Here is a 17562-nt window from a genome sequence, read left to right on the forward strand (position 1 = left end):
CTGCTTCCTTCCAAGTAGAGACGCATCCATTAGTGGAACATCTTGGTCCCTCGTCATCCATTCACTAACTCCTCCTTGTGAAAGTGGAGTGACTTGTGTAATTAACAAGTTTGGGAGAAGAAACTGGTCACGTATAGCTCAGCCTTTTATTTTCCCTTTCCTCTTGAGAGAGGCTACCTGAAGTGAACCCTCGCTGCTCCTCTTGTAGTAGCTTCTTCCCAATCCATCATTGCTGGTTGAATAAGTCTGTCTACCTCTGGGATCAATATGAGAAACCATTCGACTCTTACATATAAGCCACTTTCTATACTAATTAGTTCCTTTAGTAAAGATTCCATTTTGATTTTCATTTGTCTTATGCGATAAGATATTTCTCAATTGATTTATAACCAGCAGACAACCCAGAGATATAACACTGCACTTCTTATATGGCCTGGCAAAGCATGTTATAAATAGCACGAAAACATCATAAAGTAGTAAAACCTCCAGTCCTTGTGATGTAAGATTCTAGAAAACATTGTCTCAAAATATTAATTCACCTCCTAAACCTTTCTAATTGTAGTATTTTTCATGCTGTAAAAACTAATTGCTAGCTATTCAGTTGGTAAACTTCATATTAAGGGCACATAGAAAACTGTTATTATTGGCATTATTGTTTTATAATGGACTGCAGAAAAAGAACTTTCATTTTTATAGTTATCGCTTAAAGATATCATTTTTTCCTTTAATTCAAAAATTCATAAATTTTTGGTTAACATCTTTGAGATCAGGATGACATACCATAATTTGCCAATATTATTCTTTGTTTCTTAGTAGTATTAAAATAGTGACATATCTTAACACTCAATAATATCTTAGATATAATGAAATAGGGTATATTGACTTTCTTCAGCTGTTTTGGACCTGAACTTTGAAAAGAGTGGTAACTTTTAAAACATATATTTTTACTCTCTATACCTCTGTAGAAATAAGCCATTTTAAATGTGACTCATTTAAATAAAATCAAAAGAAAATTCCAAGAATATTTTCAATCTCTTTTTTGAGATTTTATTTTAAAGGGATAGTCAAATATTTAGGAGTCGATGGCTTCTCTGAAATTGGGTACAGATGTCCTGAAGCTTAGGAGTGAACTGGGGTAGTCAGAGCGTGGGGATGCCTCGGAATGACATGTGGTTCAATATTGTTCACTAGACTTGGCCATTGGCAGTTACTGGCTTGCTACCCGAAAAACTGATCAAAACATATGGATGTGAATAGTCTCAGGGAAATGCTCTGTCCCCTGGCACAGCTGGCTCACACTTCACTCCTGGTGGCGCCATACGAAAGGCCACCAGATAACTAAAAAGCCTGCATCCTTCATAAAAAAAGGTTGAGACTAGCCATGGGGGAACAAAGCTATCCCTGTCCTGAGAACATTATACATGAGAAGAATGATGGTCTTCAGCCTAAATAGGTAGTATTAGAAATGGGATGTGTTGAGATGGAAACAATGAAAAAATATCGCTGGGTCTCCACTTTAACAATTGTCTTTGTATAGCTTTCATCCTGTATCCTTTGTGAATATTAAAGATATTTCTCTCCTTTGCCTTTGTCTGTTGGGCTCTTTTCATCAAGTACAATAACACTTTGCAGTAAGAAATTAAACCATGTCCTTCACTTTAGTAAAAGTAGGGCAGTTACTTCCTTAGAAATAACTTTTTAAGACACATTTAAGAAAGAAAATAGATCCCTGGGAAATGTTTTACTCTGGTTTTATCTTTCTTCATTCCTATTTTAAATTAGCAGTAACGTAGAGAATAACTGGAGAGTAACTAGCTTTAGCAAACTTGCAGTGACTTTCCACTACAAACACTGAGATGCACTTCCCTTTGGAAGCACTGAGAGATGAGATAAACCAATGTATCATGTATGGTGTGTTACTGAAGTTCCACAGAAAGCCAAAATCACCCCGTCATGCACCCACAGCAATTGTATTAACTGTAGCAATACAAAGTCCGATATATCGTAGTTACTAAGGTCTGAATCCATTTTTTTGGTTCAAATCAATGTATCTAAAAAAGATTTTTATAAAAGCTTTTTTTTTTTTTTTTTTTTTAAGATTAGGTGGCCATTTACATGCTTCTCAAGTTAAAATATCTAAGGTGGGTTTAACCTAAGGAAAAAAAGAGGTAACTTGAGGATTGTTACATGTTAGAAGTAAGATGGCCACTTACTTGTTTCCAAGCATTAACTTACTTTTCAAATGTCAATATAGCTACATCATCATTAAAAACTTTTGGGGTGAGAGGTGGCAATAATGAGATCTGGCCTTGTTTAAAAAAAAAAACAACTTAAAAATTGCATACGAAAAACTGTGCTACTCATGCTGGGTTATTCAGCATGAATTTCTGTGTGGCTTTTCATATGTAGATAAATTTACTTCTTCTGATATGAAACTATAGAAATAAAAAAAGCCAATCAGTTTCCTTTATGGGTGAAGCCTGGCCCCGCTGCTTGGTGACATTTACTTTTAAAAATGTAGATAACAGGTCTCCTTGTCAGTGGGCATCAAGCAGAGTATTATTTACCCCTCCTGAAAGGCATCACTATATGCGATGATTAGCTTTTGTGTAAAAAAATTCATTTGACTATAAAAATATCAGTTTCACACACAAAAACTGAAATCCCTTTCTGGTAAAGTGTAACTTAAACTTTTTTTTTTAACTTTTTTCTCTCTTTTCCCCTGTACTCTTTGGGGTAAAATTTTATTTATTAATAATACTTTATAATAAATAAAAATAGTAAATATACATAACAAATTGAGATGCCTTTATTTATCCACAAAATTGTTATTGTTCTTTGTTTTCACCAATGTGTTGTTTTTTTTAAGAGAAAAGAGCATAAATGACATTCAGTGATATCCTATTTTAAAACTTCCTGGAAAAGAAGTATAGCTTCCTCACTCTCAATGGGTTTTAGGAATTTTTCATCTTCTGTACCCTAACCATCCCTTGAAAACATGTAGAGTGTATTCATACTACTATGTAAAAATACAAGCCCTATGACAGCACCTACCTATGCCCTGTCTCACTCCTGATTTTGAAATCAATAGAGGTAGTCAAATACCTTTTCCTTCATGGTCAAATAGTTATAATACCCTATTATTAATATTCAACCCTTCCAAATACACTCATCAGTCCAAAAACTTAAAATGTTAGAGCGTACGAACTTCCGTTCTGAAACTCCTGATATTTCCATTTTATATTCATATTTTAGATGGTCCCATTTAAGAAAAGCTATTTTTAAGAAATGGAATATGAAATTCTAGTTTAAGTAATATTCACAAACAACATATCTTTAGAATTTTAAATGTTCAAGCAACAGTGAAAGTTCACATGGTATATACCAATTTATAATTTTGTTGCACAGCCACTGGAATTGCCTGCTGTCAAGCAGGTGTCCCAAATTGAGTCATTTAGCATGTGTCAGATTCACTGAGGCTTCAGCATCAGCTTCCCTACATGGAATCCCTATTTCTCCTCTTGTCATATAATAGCAATGGGGATTGCCGTTGTTTGTAATCGTGTTCTCCCTGCGGTCCTTGGGTACTCAGAAAGGACAGAGATCATCCGGCACACAGAATCTGAACAATATTCATCGACCTCTTGGCATCAGGGGTATTGGGGAAGCAAAGAACACATTTTTCACATCATAAATTTTCTTCTCATTATCAAGTCTTCAAAACACTAGGCATTAAACTAATAGTTATTCAATGCTATTCGACAAAAATTGAAGTTAGCATTGTTTTCTTTTAGAGTTCCAAAAAGCATTTTCTGTGTCTCCTCTACCCTCTTGTAAAGCACTTAGCATACAATTAAATACAGCAGTGGCCAAATAATCCCATTAATGTTCTAGAATGTACCTGGGAATTCCTTGCAAGGAAGTTCCTTTAAAAATGTGTGAAATGCAAAGTTTACCTCTCTATCTGTTACCTAATACGGTAATCTACAGGGAAAAAAGAAACCTATGAATATACTTCAGACATACTCCAGCCATTGCAAATGTACTCATCAAGTGAGAGAGAAAATTTTAGTGACACCTAGAAGGATAGTGAATTTATGTTGAATTTTCCTGTTGACTCTGACACTGAGTATATTTTCATTAATTAGCAACAACTGTATCTTCTTTGGTGAACTGTCCTTTTAAATATTTTGCCCATTTTTATTGTTATTTTAATATTGAGATCTTTCGCCAGGCAGCAGCCTAATCGTTTGTTTCCTTGTATCTGCCCCCAAAGCAAGGAGAGTCTGTGAGATGGATCCTTTCAGGGACTTTGCTAACCTTTTTGTTCGCACATTATGCCTCCCTGTTTGGTCCCAGAAAGACGGCTGGACAGTCAATGACGAGTAAGATTCCTCATGGAAGGAACAACTCAAGCCAGGCACAGTGGAGTGGGGACCAACAGTAGAACCCACGGGGTTCACAGAGGTGGGCACAGCGCCCCACCTTCCTCAGGCTAAGGAAAGCCTCAGCCCCTGTGGCTGCATTCCTACCCAAAAGCTGCAAGGGAAGTGATTCAATGATGTGCTTTCCATCTATTCATATGCATATAGGTTTTGTCCCTTGGGAATGTTGAGACTTACGGTCCAGCTGCCTGCAGTCAAGGGTGATTGACTCGAATTGGTTTTCTATTATGATGTATAGGAGTCACAGATCTTGAGATTGACAAGCCTTATCTCCTTTACTTCCCCACCTAACTAATAAAAGCTGGTGCGGGGCCCGATTTGGGGCGTCCAGTCCTTGAGACTGGGGGTCCCTTGGTCTGCTTAAACTCCATTTATCGCTAGTGTCTTTTCTTAACCCTGTGCAGCCCTCCTCGCTCCCCACAACTCTCGTCGTGTAGGACGCGACAGAGATCTAGGAGATATTTATATATTTTGAATATAAACCCATTTGTACACACACGTGCCAAACAATGTACACACATTTTAAGAAATGAAAAAATTATATTAAAATTAAGCTGATGGTAACATTTTGAGCACCTGTTGTAATTGCAGATGTCAAACATGCCTTGTATTCATCTTTTGTTATCAGTATATGTTGAGTATTATAATTTTAATACAGTTTTTTCCTTTCTTAAAATGTGCATACATTTTTTGGGCACCCTGTGTGTGTATGTGTGGTGTGTGTGTGTGTATTTCTATGACTAATATTAAGTTTCAATTTGTATATAGTAAAAAACAGTATTCTAAGATTTTTTTTTACTTACAATATTCAATTGTTTTACTACCATTATGTTGCAAATATTTTACCTGGCATTTCCAATTATATATATATATATATATATATATATATATATATATATATATATACACATACACACACACACACACACATATATATACATATATATATGTTTTCTATGTATAGGAGAGTCTATTTTGAACAGCTTGTGTTCCATTAATTTATAATTTTATACTTATGCTAATTGCTTATTATGTTGATTACTGTTCCTAAATTGTAAATCTTAAAAATAGAGTAAGTTCTGATATGTTTTTTAAAAAATAATTTTGTCTAATTTAGGTAATTAGATTTTTCATGTAATTTTGTCTAGCACGTTGGCAAATTATATGAGGAAGCCTACTGGAATTTGATTATCGGTGGGTTGATGTCTTCCATCAATTTTGGAAAATTTTTGTCTGATATCCTAAAAATTCCTCCCCCCTCTCCTTTTTAAATCTCTCTATTAGGCACTTCAATTGGCACAAATCATAAGATGCTCTCACCATGTCCTCTTTTTACCTCAATTCATATGCTGCACATTACCTACTACTGTATGTTCCTAGTGTATCCTTCCCTCTAATATGTTTTATCCTAGTATAATTTAAAATCATTTTTAGTTCTTAATTTTAGTTCTATTTTTTCAGCTTTAGAATTTTTGTTTAATTATTTTTCACAAATTTCATAAATTTAAAATCTTTATTAAAATTCTTTGGTAAAATTCACATTTTTCTTGGACTTAACATATGGTTTTATCCAAATCTATAACTACCAGTAATTACTTCAGGATCATGATCATCTGTTTTAATTTTCATTCTCTCTTTTTCTCCGATTTTTCAAGCATTTGTTTCTGTCTCCTGTCGTGCCTGTTAATACGTGATTGAAATTCAGATAGTGTTTATTTAACAAAATTTAGGCACTCATTGATGCCATTTTTGCTTTATAGAGGATTTAATTTCTGAGAGGCAGTTAGAGAAGTGTCATAGCACCTTAACAAAATCAGAAGATGAGATTATTTAAGGCTAGGTTTGAGTTTTTGTGAATTCCATTCTATTCTCTCACTCTATTTTTAGGTCTATTTCTAGGGCATAGCATTTCAGGGATCTCAACTGAAAACCTGAGATATTTACTAGTATCCTTTCCCAGTAAGTCCTGAATTCCAAAATTTAATACCCACCTCTGTGACACTGATAAGAGCAAGCACTGCTCAACGCTTTACTCTCTTAGCTATTGTTTTCTGATTCTTTCTCATTCTCTCATACTATTTAGCATAGGAGTCAAAATATACCTTGAGGATAAAAGCAATGAATAATGTAAAACTCACCTCAGTAGTCTTCCTTTCATTTTGGGATCTTTAATTCCTTGGCTCCTTAATTCCTGGCAATTTTGGCTGCTCTCCAATGCTGTTTGAAGAATAACTTTATTCAAGATCTGTCATTTGCAGTTCTTCTCATTAGGACTATTCTGATGGAATGCTCTCTCATATCTGGAAGAAAAAGTGAAATGTTTACTTTTTAATTGTATTAAGAGGTTAAATATTCTCCAAATGCAAATCCATTATCATTGTCCTTAATGTCTGCTTCATTTAAAGAATGAATTATTAAAATGTTGGTTTCAAAATTGATGAATCTAAAATGTAACCTATTCTAAGTTGGAGACAGGAGAAGAATGGCACACAAGTTAGGATGTCGAAGATTGAAGAATGTTATGAGGAAACACCAAATTTGTGCTCATGAAATCACTTTCTTCCCTTAGATGGGTACTTCTTCTAAATCTTCATAGGTCTAGTTTTAAAGCTGACATTTTCAGCAAAAACTTTTATAATTGAACCCACTTCAATCTTTAGAGTTCTAAATGTATTATAATGCATGCATTTTATTTGTAAGGGAATACAACATGAAATAAGTTATATTTATGTAAAATCATATATGAGGTCTGACAATTAAGGTCGCGAACTTGTTGCAAAGATGTTGCTAATCTTTTTTTTTTATATATCAGAGGGATAATTCATTATGAATTTGTCCCAACTGGACACACAGTTAACCAAGTTTACTATTTGGAAATGCTGAAAAGGCTGTGTGAGAAAGTCAGATGACCTGAACTTTTCACCAACAATTCATGGCTCTTGCATCATGATAATGCACCAGCTCACACGGCACTGTCTGTGAGGGAGTTTTTAGCCAGTAAACAAATAACTGTATTGGAACACCCTCCCTACTCACCTGATCTGGCCCCCAATGACTTCTTTCTTTACATGATGATAATGGAAATTTTAAAAGAAAGGAATTTCAATGACCTTCAGGACATCAAGGGTAATACAATGACTGTTCTGATGGCCATTCCAGAAAAAGAGTTCCAAAATGACTTTGAAGGGTGGACTAGGCACTGGTGTCAGTAGTTGGCTTCCCAAGGGGAGCACTTTGAATGTGACCGTAGTGATATTCAGCAGTGAGGTACGTAGCACTGTTTCTAGGATGAGTTCACGAACTTAATCATCAGACCTCATATAAATATATAATGTACAATATGTAATATATAATATGTAATATAATATGCAATATGTTATATATAATGTATCTATATTATTTATAGATTATGAATATATTATATTTATATATTTATTAATAAAAACACATATTTAGGGTTTATACTCTATTTTTTTAACTAGTAGAGGTTTAAGTAGAAAAGCGTTTATAAAACGTTATAATAGAAAAAAACCACAGGTAAAAATTTTTGTGAATTCAAAAATTTTTGGTTCAGAATATAATTTCTACTCGTGTTTGTCTTCCTGGATGAAAACCAAAGTCTCTGGTCTTTCTGAGAGAAATGTAAATTTAAATAGTGATATACTGTGCGATCACAATTAGTCTCTTTATTCTATACTAACAGACAACCACACATCTTTCATTCTTGTTTGGTTTGAACTAATATTTAGATCAATAGAAGTGAGAATCCATGTTATTTTACAAATCTTGAAGTCCACACAAGAATATTTTAACTAATTAGTTTTATCCATCAGTTGAAGAAATAGTTTAGGCACAAAGTACAATAGTAAATTCATTTTCTGAACTGATACATCCTTTCAATTTTTATTTACTTGAATTGTCAGAACTGTGGGGAAAATGGAGGTTTATTAAAGGACTCCTATTGATTCAATCTGATTACCATTGAATCTTATAATCAGCTTCATATTTTAGCATGGATAACATGCAATTTCGTTTTTGGGAATCATTTGTTTTTTATATTTATGTCAACATCATTTCAAGGCTGCAGGTTAGTTATTAACAGCACAATTTGGTTTAAATTCAGCTCATCAACATGAGTTTCTCATCTCTCTGTTTAAGATAATTTGACTTTCTGGAAAAAACGAAAAAACAACCTACAATGTTGATGTTATGTGATTCATTAGTGAAAAAACAAGCAGCTATATTGCACCATCAGTTTTGCAAACACAGTTTGCCAAAACCTTCTATTTCAAAGTCTACTTTGAAATACTAAACTCCACCTTTCCTCATTTTAGGAAGGCAATATTTATGGATTTCCTCTATGGTAGATAACATTTTTAATATTTCCATACATCTTTAAGAAGTTAGAGAGCCTGGTTTTCCATACATGGCAATCATCTTCTCTAACTGGCAGCATTTGCGACAGAATAAACTCCATTAACTTTTTCTATTAGGGCTCTGTGCAGTCAGGAAGATCAACGCTGCAGAAATTGATGAAATGACTAACAGACTTCCTCAGAGCCCTGCCGGCTGCTTTCTGCCACCCAGAATATATAATTACCTCTCACATAAATAGGTAGAATTCGGTATTCTATTGCTCAGACAACCCCTGAAAAATTCAAGAAGGTTCTTAATGAGAGGGATAAAAATACAATATTTCTGTTCACTCATACAGTCATTTATTATCCTTTTATTATGTACCTTTTCCATGAAAAAATAAAACTGTCCAGTAAAACCTAACGCTTTTTTTCATTGGCTAATATGATGACCAGGCCACTGGGTACAACGTAAGGGGCTTCAGCTAGAAAAGATTTCCTTACCAGATTCCTCCCCATGGCCCAGGAGTTGCTTGTGGATAGCACAACACAAGGGGAGCCCAAAGCAGAGGCAACAGGAGCTAATGAAGCCAGCAGACCTGAGGATACTTGACCGAAGAGAAACAACAGGACATGGATATTACACCATTAAAACTAACCCAAGCTGCCTGTTTTGAACCAGGTATCTTGCTCTGCAGCTGGCACATATTCTACTACTTATCTGAAGAGAGCGCTTCTCTTCTAGAATAAGTTGTGCACCAAGGAACATTAGCCACTTCAAAAATATAAATGGGGTTTTTCTTCCCCTCTGCCTCGATTTTCTGCTGCCCGCTTTTCCCCTGTACAAGCCTCCCCTGCCTTCCGTAGTCATTGAAGATGAAAGCTAGCGTCAGAGCTGACTAGCAGTATGGGCCTGCCAATACAAACCTTGAGTACTTTACATTTTCATCTAACAAAATATAGGGAGCAGGAAGCTAAGCAACCACAAAGGTAATGATTGAAAGGAAGAGTTAGAACAGATGTAGAATGAGGAGAAGCATGAAAAAATAAATCAACATTAAAATCAAATCCAAGCCATGTTTTTTGCTAGCAAGAATGAGTTTATGATTTGCAGATTAAGTACAACTAAGGAGAAAGGTATTTTTCATAACAATGATTTATATATTCAGCCTTTTGTTGGAAAAGAATCCCTTTTATATTACAGCAGTATCTCTTCTTGCTCTTTTATTTAAAGGTCTTTTTGCATTTCCATTATAAACCCCTAGATTGAGTGTTTTGTAACTTGGCCACAAAAATTCACTGCAGACAGAAATTTTAAATTCAAGATATTATTCTTGTGGTAAATTTTCTAGGCTATTAACATTTTTCATTTGTCCATTTGTGAGTTAATAGGACCATATAACTTGTTTAAATGTTCTAGTTATAGAGAATTGTTAATGCTTCCCTACTTAAGAGTCTTTTTCCTGAAATAAAATTTAAATTTAAATGATGTAATACTCTCTTATGAATCAGTAATTCCTTGTTTATAACATCCATATTATAAGGAAATAAGAAAGAATGATTTGAACTTATTAGACAGGCTGCATAAATCATGCGACAGAATCAAGTGACACCATTTATTTTTGGCTCTACAGAATCAATGAAAATTAGAGTGGTAAAGAACTTAAAAGTCACTTAATTTGGTCAGGATATAATAATTACCCCAAGCAATAAGTAAAATATATGGACCTACTTCGAAACATAGTCATAACAATTTCCTTACATTTTGCTCAGGATGAAATTAGGGTTTTGTTCATGCACAATGGATGAAGGCCATCATTTTCTTAAGGTGAGTTCAAATGCCATAGTGCGTCTAATCTAATTTCCATCTAACTTCAGAGGAATGCCAAAAGAGACAGCATGTTGTATTTACATATCACTATTCAATATCAAGCTCTGTGCCATCCTTGATACTTTTTCCCCTAGATTGCTTTTACAAATTTGGGGAAGTGATAAAAACGATGGCCAAAAATCAGGTATGTTTGACTAATTGTGTATATCTAGACTCATTTAGGTAATCTGAACATTAAGCAAGGTGTCAAAGATTGTCCATTTCTATAATTCAAGTAAAAAAATTAAATACTTATTGGTCACATATGCAAAGCAATACCTGGGGCATGTGAACATCAATAAAACATTATCATATCCTTTAAGTAATCCATACTGCAGCAGAGGAAAAATAAAAATGTTGATCCACCAGATAGATTGCGATATATCCTATGACAAGTTTATGCAGTTGGTGCTATGAAAACACAGAATGAAGGTGTCTTATCTAGTCTGTGGTCAGTAGTCTTTACACACACACACACACACACACACTATATGTGTATATATATACCGGAAGTGCCAAAAAAATGTATATAAGTGGACACTTTGGTCAATGTTGCTCAAGCCGTAGTCGCTGTAATCAGAAGTGTCTGGACACTGATGGTAACCAGTTTGAGCACCTCTTGTAATTGCAGAAGTCAAACGTGACTTGTATTCATCTTTTGTTATTGGTAAGTATTGAGTATTACAATTTTAATACAATTCTCCTTTCTTAATGTGTATACTTCCAAACTCACCCATTATTATTAGTTTATTCTCTAACTTTTCTGGCAATCTCACTGAGGGCTTCTGGGTTATTCAATATACAATATGGTTCATTTTCATAGTAACCACCAGACATTCCAAATCAAAGCCTGGCATGTATGATGTGAGATTTTATTTGAGGATGGGACTGCCTATTTGAAATTATGATTGTGCTCAAATATCTGGTTGATTTGGTCCCATTTCTTACCACTTATGAAGTGTCACTTAAGTACTCTTCCACTTCTCACAGGGTTCTAGTGCCTACACTTTTGTTCCTCTTGTTTTCTTTCACTTATTTGTTAGGTCAGCTTAAATGATGTATTCCATGGTTAGTTGTTTGTTTGGTTGGTTGGTTGTGTGTTTTTTTTTTTTTTTTTTACATGCCGCTGAGTGTTGGACTTGCCCTCCCCTTTTATATCACTATTTATTATTCTGTTCCGCCACTGTCCTGAGACTGGAGTGAGCATTTCCTTTGTGTTATTTACTACTGTGCTGAGTGTACCATTAGCACTCAATAAATTAAAGTAATAATGGTACAGCTCTCATCATCATAATTATCTTTATTCCCTTAGGCAGGTCTAGCAGGGAATGGAAACATTTAGATGATGCTTTGTTTTCTATGGCCCAAATGCCCTCTAGAATGGCTGAGGACATTCTATAAATGCCCTCTAGAATGTCTTTCCCTCCACTCATTTTTCATCAAAACGATAACAGATTGGTGATCACTGAGGGAGCATCCTTTGAGACTTAGAGGAAAATAAAAGAACATGGTCTGGTTTCTGTTTCTGAACTCCTGCAATACATGCTGTCTTTATCATTTATGTGGCATGTCATATTACATTTTCATTTTATTTATAAATAAGTTATTATCTTCTTAAGGAAAGAAACAGGTTTCATTCCATTTCATGTACCATTACTGCCATTAGTAGATTCTAAGTAAAAGATTATTACAAATTATGGATAAAAATAATGATAGGTTTGATGTTTATTAATTCATTTATATGGAGAACCTTTTCAATTTATGACATTTGATAAATTGTGAGCTCCTAGTAGTTTGTGAGCTCCTCAATTACATCCACATTTCCTTAATCATCTAAAAACCCACAGTAAATAACCCTTGAATTGATAGAAAATGCATACGCAACAAATTTTTGAATTGAAAGCAATCTCATGTAAATTGAAGTTTTAATTGTAACATCCACATTAAATAGCTTTGTCAACATAGCGTCCTAGCTAAAACTCATATTTGATCACACCAGAATAATACTGAAAAATTTTCAATAGTTACACATCCCTTATCTGTTAAATACCAAACTTTTACCATGATAGAAAGGCCTTGCAATTGCCTAATCCCCCATACTCTGTCTTTATAATTTTCTCTCTCACCACGCCTTGCCTTTCTTTATTCTTCTCCAGTCTTTTATTTATTGTCACTTCTAGAATCTCTTTCTCTCCTGTGTGTATATATACTACATATATGCTCTTTAGATGTTGGAAATGTCCTTTGGCACACTGTTTTTTATTGCTGTTTTTGTGCCTTTTTATTTTATGTTAGTTTTTCAGCCACATTAATACTTTTCTTACCTTGAATACTTGGAGAATGTGTGTGTGTCTGTGTGTGTACCTGGATTCATATCCTGCCTTCTTAATCTTGTTTTTCATTATATATCAATTAAAAGCATCATTATTTCAGTTGCTATAGGGTTGCTGAACATGTTAAGTCTTAAAAAATATGTTTTATTTAGTTTCATCAACAACACAGTTGTTTAGTGATTAAATACTTACTAGCCACAGCCTAGGTATGGCCACCGAAACATAACTGCAGTTTTCCCTGTAGCCGCCCTGCGTGGGCAGTTCTGGGCCATTTGGAGACACTGCCTGTACACCAAAGAAGCACCATAAAAATATTCTCTTCTTGTAACATTACACAACTTTGGTTGTTTAAAATAAGAAAATTCCTCATTGATACATTGTTAAACAAGAATTCTGTGTGGAGGAGAAATTCATACTATTCTAATGGGAAAATGTTGCAGTAATATTATATGTTTGAATATAAGTCAATAAGAGTGTCAATACCCTAAAAGGGATGGGCATTGACGACAAGGGGCCAGAACCGTTAGCTCGGGTTTGGTGTACATGTTGGAGTAATCACTGGTTAGGGGATGTGATCATGGGGAAGAAACTTAGAACACCCTTACAAGCCTTCTAGTCTTAAGGTGGCACTGCTTCCTGTAAATAATGTTCACCATTATCTGCACGATAGTCATGTCAAAATAATACTTGAAAAAATTTTATTGAATATCTGCTTCTGTTGAAGAATTTCCTCAGCAAATTTTCCTCCTCTCTCTCTGTTACTCTGTACAAGGTTGCATAAATCAACAGTGCTGTGAGAAGGCTGGGCAACAAACAAGAAACCAACATGTTTTATTGACTCCAAGACACATATTTTTACTTGTTAATATTTATGAAATCTGACTGTATCCCACCATTGATGGTGTACATAAATTAAATGACAGGGCATTTTCTTTCTTGAGAGCACATTAAAAATTTGTGTATTTCAGTGGTTGGCATCTTAGATTTAATGAAATAAAATAGACCTTTTGGCTTGTGAGGAGGACTGAGATTTAAGATCACTTACAGAAAGAAGATCGTGACACAGACTTTAAGAAACGAAGCATGATTATGAACAACAAAGGACTCTGAATTATAAGAGGTTACAAATAAGGCTGGATAAAGAAAGGAATACAAATTCTAGAACTTAAAAGACTTGGCTTAAAACCAGAGGGTCTAGGTAAAACAGGTATTATCAAAGTGACGGGAGACGTTGTTTTAACTTTTCTGAGTTTTACTTCTTATTCTGCAAATTGGGATGGTAATACCTATAGGGCAAATCTGAGCTATAGATATACGAACAAACTCTATAATAGTTATTAGCTATTTTAAAAATAACAAAGGATTATCATGTCACTATTAGAAAAGTAATGCTGCTTGTGCTTCTATTTTTTTATTTATAGGGTGAGAAATGGTTGCAGTTCCATTTGCTACCCTACTCTTTACTATAATCATTCATGATGCCTCACAGAGATGTCCTCCCACAATGTTTGTTTGGTCTTGAAATCACTTGAATATATAGTTGCTCTTTTTGTTGCTTTATTTTCCATCTAACCACTGTCACCTCATGATTTTCTGGCAAATTATTTTTGTTGAAAGTAAGGTTACCTGAACTGAACTTGGTTTAATTCATTTATTCAATGGAGACTCTAAGAATAATATTCGAAAGGTTCAAATTAGTCTAAAACTAGTTACAGGAGCCGAGGGATGGAATAATGCCACAGTCAAGTCCCTACCTGTTAGAGTATTTCCACTGAAGAATCCTTTTAAATAAATTTCCTTTTTGCTTCCCAAGACTATTGAGCCTCTAAGGGACAATTGTTCATTGCAACACAAATGCCAAGATATTTATGTCATATTCTGTAAGAACCAAGAAATTAAATAAAATAACCAATATCCATGCAATGGCAAACAAAATAAATGATTTGGACAATTAAAAACTACACCAAGCTATTAAAATTAGTCTGATCTAAAGAAATTTTAGCCCAGCAGTACTAATGTTATTAAAAATAGCAAGATCATAACAAGCACTCATTAGAATTTGCATATGTAAGTGAGAATGATCTTAATTACAAATTACATTCTCTAAATTATGTAGAAGCTGTAAATTAGAACAAAAAACAAGTTTAAGATAAAATGTTTTAGGGGATTTTCAAATGCAAATGATGGCAACAACAACAACAGCAAAAGAAAAAGACCGCTTCTTTTTCAAATCAAATATTTTATTTGAATAAAATATTGTGACAGAAACTATAAAGGTTTTTAAAATTCACTGATATTTCCCTTAATCTGGAATGCTGTTTTCTGAAATATCCAAATGCTCTTAAAGCAGTAGTGAGTCAAACTGAGTCCAGGGTTCCCAAAATAGTACATATAAAATTCTGCTATTAGTCATGCATTTAATGACCATTTGTCAAATATTTATTATCTAGGAATCACTATGTAAAATGTTAAGAAAATATTAACGGACAGGTCAATATTAGGAAAATAATCAATCTTGAGACAACTCCCCCATCCAAGAAGATGGAGTAGATATACTTTTCTGTATTCCTCCAAACTAAAAATCCCAGATTATATAGAAAACAAACATAAGACTACCCTGAAAGCTAGAGAGAATGAGTCAGACCAGCTAAGGAGCTTGGGACCCAAGGCCCGATGGTGGTAAGTTCCCTGGGTTCTCTTTCACTTCAGGTATCCCAGACTGGATCCTGGAGAAGCTGGCATCTTGGAAATTCCAACAGATGCCACCAAAATTCCCCAAGGAAAGCTTATTCTTGTGGCCAAGAAACTAGGAAGATGTAGCCTAGAAAGACATAAAACTTTTCAGGTAACAACCACTTCACTCCAATTAAACACCAGAGACCAAATGGCAGCCCCACCCCAGCAAAGCCAAATGGTGACTGTAGACTTTCACTCTTGCCAGGCTGTGGCAAGGTGACCAAACTCACCCACCAGTGTGGTGTCAGAGAAGACTGAATGGGAACTTTCAACCCAGCTTGGAGCAGAAAGCCTCCCACCCCTGCTGTCAGTGGAGTCCAATGGGGAACAGGGAGGACCTGCCCCTCTCCCTCCCAGGCAGGGCAGTATCAGCACATGCCTAGTGGGGGTTCTGAATTCCCACACAGCACAGCAATCACACGGAGCTCCTCATTCCTGGGTGTCAAAGGAGGCCTACTGGAATACCCAGACTTCCACCCTACCTGACAGTGACAAGGTTGCACCCTCTCCTTTTACCCAACACAGCAATACCAAAGGAAGCCAGATAAAGCACAAGACTTAAATGAGATCTGAAGTCTTTTACTACTGAAAATGTCCGGGTTTCAAATTAATATAACTCATTGCACCGTGAACCAGGAAGACATCAAACTGAATGGAAAAAGACAACTGACACCAACACCAAGACAGTGCAGTTGTTAGAATTATATGATGAGGATTTTAAAACACTTGTTAAAAAAAAAAAAATGCTTTGATGAGCATTACAAACATGCTTGGGAAAAAATGGAAAAATAGGAAACCTCAGCAAGTAGAATATTTAAATATGAGCCTAACGGCCATTCTGGAACTAAAAAGTACAATGTCTGAAATAAAAAGAACTCAATGGATGGACTCAACTGCAAGATGGAGAGGACGGAGGAAAGCATCATTAAACTTGAAGAGCAGAAAAGGAATTACCTAATTTAAACTACTAGAGAAAAATAGACTGAAAAAATAATGAACATAGTCTCAGATGTTGGAATATATAACAAAGATTTAACGCTTATGTCATCAGAGTTCCAAATGGATATGATAAGTGTTTGCATTCGGGGTGGGGAAGAAGTATTTGAAGAAATAAGGAAAGAAAATTCCCCAAATTTGGGCAAAAAACCCTAAGGTTATTGAACTTGTTGGTATCCTGAAAGACGTCATAGTCGAATGGTAAAATGAGAATGCGGTGGAAGGAGGAGGAAATAAATGTCAACAAATGGAGTGCTATGGAATAGACATTACAATAGATATTTGAACAAAATGCTGACAGAGAGGAGATTAACTCTCATTGGAAGAGAGAAAAACATTTCACAGCGATGAAGAAATGTGAATCTGATCTTAAAAGAAGTCCAGAAATGTATGAGAAAGATGTAATGAGCAGTGAAAATCACTGGCTTCTATTTGTTACTCTGGCTCATAGTGTTTTTGACTTTTATGTGTATTTTTAATGGGAAATTATGTAAAGTCTAGGCCTGAAGTAGGTTGGCTGAATCACATTAGAAAACGGGAGAGGTGCAAGTGGGTTTTAACAATCCTCAGCAGGTCCAGTGATAACTAGAGAATGTTACCTGCAAATATAACATACAAAAAGGAGCACATTGGAGGCTGACTTCCAGAATGGCAGACAAGGACCTCAGTGAATTCACTTTCCCTCTAAAACAATAAAAAAAAAATGAGCACAGCAACTGAAATTAACCATTTTAGAACTCAAGCAGTTAATCACACCCAGAGAACAAACAAAATAATCTCTCCAAGAAAAAGTACTGAATCTCAGTAAGACAACAGGGCAATCATCT

This window comes from Rhinolophus ferrumequinum, chromosome 4, assembly GCF_004115265.2.
Source record: "Rhinolophus ferrumequinum isolate MPI-CBG mRhiFer1 chromosome 4, mRhiFer1_v1.p, whole genome shotgun sequence".
In the NCBI taxonomy this organism is placed as follows: domain Eukaryota; kingdom Metazoa; phylum Chordata; class Mammalia; order Chiroptera; family Rhinolophidae; genus Rhinolophus; species Rhinolophus ferrumequinum.